Source organism: Diaphorina citri, unplaced genomic scaffold, assembly GCF_000475195.1.
Source record: "Diaphorina citri unplaced genomic scaffold, Diaci psyllid genome assembly version 1.1 scaffold2010, whole genome shotgun sequence".
Taxonomy (NCBI): domain Eukaryota; kingdom Metazoa; phylum Arthropoda; class Insecta; order Hemiptera; family Psyllidae; genus Diaphorina; species Diaphorina citri.
In genome coordinates this window covers 41,119-43,741 of record NW_007379436.1, presented here as the reverse complement: position 1 = coordinate 43,741, position 2,623 = coordinate 41,119, and positions in this window count along the sequence as shown.

Here is a 2,623-nt window from a genome sequence, read left to right as displayed (position 1 = left end):
ATCTATCATCATAGGCTGTGGTCCTGTTGGTTACGCTAGCTCTCGCCTCGTTCGCAGCGTGTAGCCTGTCACGTAGTTCGTCGCTATGATGCTACTCTAGTGGCGCTTTGTTGGTTGTACTTTCTCGACAAACCTTCGCCTACATTTATAGTAATCTTACAACTTTCTGTCGTGTCTACGATGACCCTTCTGGCTCTTTACCGAGTTTCCCTAGGCTTCCTATATTATCCAAACATAATATGTTGACAGTGCTTCAACTATTCCATGATAACCTTTGTTCCTCTTTCTTGTCCTAGCCAATTATGGATAACGTAAGAATCAAAGCTTGTATCTTACAATTCAAATGGAATCAGGTTTAGGTCGATCTTTTTACCATATCTAGTTCTTAGTTAAACTTCTAAAAGAGTTGTAACGCCAATTTTATAACCATTTACTTTAATCTAAACTTAACCAATGAATAAAAAGTATTTTCGCACAACTAAAGCTAATATTACAGGTCTTTTATTACCAGCTAAGTAACATTGGTTTTTTAAATTATAAATCTCCTACTTCTATAAAATTCGTTATCCTTGGCTATTACGGAATGGACCAAAGATAACGGGATATTCAAGAATTTATTTAACCCCTAAGAGATGGCTACTACAAAAAATATCAAAACCCTTTTTGAGGTCTAAAATTTGAAATTAATTTTTTTCATCAATTCCCCGGCTCGCGAAACCAGCCGTGTAAGAAAAATTTTGTTATCTGCCTTACGCTACCCAGGGTATTACTCACATTATATCATTGTATCTTCAAGGTATATTATAATTTTGTCGCAATTTGTAATTTAAACGTAAAGTTAAGTTCCCACCTTTAAATTTGTACCACATCTTTACAATCCTTCCTCATTGTATCGAAAATGATAAATATCTACGGGAGTCCGCCTTACAAATCGTTGTTTAAAACGGTGAGAAACCCACAACCCACCGGAGGAGTCGTGTCATAGTAGTTTGTGATGACTACGAAATTGAGAAAAAAGAAGAGGCTGAGAGAGAAAGAAAAGAACACAAAAAAAAAAAAAAAATTGATAAATGATCTGAAAATGAATTCATAGAAAACCTAAGAAAAAGAAAACTTTTTCTCATTTTTATTTTTAATAAAGCGAGAAAAAATGTAAAAATTGCTGATGTAAACAAAAAATAAATAGAAAGAAAGAAAGAGCACAACACAAAACAAGCAAAGGAACACAATTTTGAGGGTGGAGGAAAGAAGGAGAGGAGGAGGAGAAGAAGAAGAAGAAAGAAAACATGGGCGAAAGAGAAAGGAACAAAGTTTCTAAAGAATAATAAATATTATTTTTTGTATGGAAAAATATATAAATAAAATGTAAATGGACATTATAATTTATAAAGAAATATATAACCTATAATTTATTTATTGAGAGAAAAGAAAGAGAAGAAAAAATGTAAAGAAAACATATTTCAATTTAAAATTAATCAAGCGTAATAATTTACGCAGCCTGAAATAATTCACGCCTCTTCGAGTGATGTTGATACAAAGTGCGTGAGTTCTTACGAGTACTTGTACTTACTTTCTGTCTCTGTAGTTTTAAGAAATGAAGACTTGTGTTTCACATTTTTTTGTTAAATATTGATAAACATGAAATAAAATATATTGTATTGTATTGATCGTAATCGTGTATGTCGAATTACGCATAGAGTCATTCCTTCTTTCCTTCTGATAAAAGATGAAAGTACCAAACTAGCGTAAGTCACTCTGACAGCACAATTTCCACTATCCGTTCAGATCACACTCCAGTCACAGTACGTTCAATGAACGGTCAAATATTTTACATGGGATTAGATGAGAGTGAGTATACTGTGCTAGATAAGGAGAGAACAAGAGGAGAAAGAAGAGGGGACAAAGAGAGAGATGGGAGAAAAGAATAGGAGGAGAAAGAAGAGAGAAGAGAAGAAGGAAGAGGGGACAAAGAGAGAGATGGGAGAAAAGAATAGGAGGAGAAAGAAGAGAGAAGAGAAGAAGGAAGAGGGGACAAAGAGAGAGATGGGAGAAAAGAATAGGAGGAGAAAGAAGAGAGAAGAGAAGAAGGAAGAGGGGACAAAGAGAGAGATGGGAGAAAAGAATAGGAGGAGAAAGAAGAGAGAAGAGAAGAAGGAAGAGGGGACAAAGAGAGAGATGGGAGAAAAGAATAGGAGGAGAAAGAAGAGAGAAGAGAAGAAGGAAGAGGGGACAAAGAGAGAGATGGGAGAAAAGAATAGGAGGAGAAAGAAGAGAGAAGAGAAGAAGGAAGAGGGGACAAAGAGAGAGATGGGAGAAAAGAATAGGAGGAGTTGTTGTTGTTGTTGTTGTTGTTGTTGTTGTTGTTGTTGTTGTTGTTGTTGTTGGTCTTCTTCTTCTTCTTCTTCTTCTTCTTCTTCTTCCTCCTCCTCCTTCTATTGTTCTTATGTTTGATGTTCTTCTTGGTTTTTTACTTCCTACTTTTTCTGCAGAACTAAAAGCTACGAAAATTTATGAACGCCGTGTAATTGTTTGAGTATGCAACACGCTATACGAGGATTTTTAGTGGAGATGTCTGAATTACCTACTTTCACTGTTGGATACCTTCGAAAATTGTATAAACGCC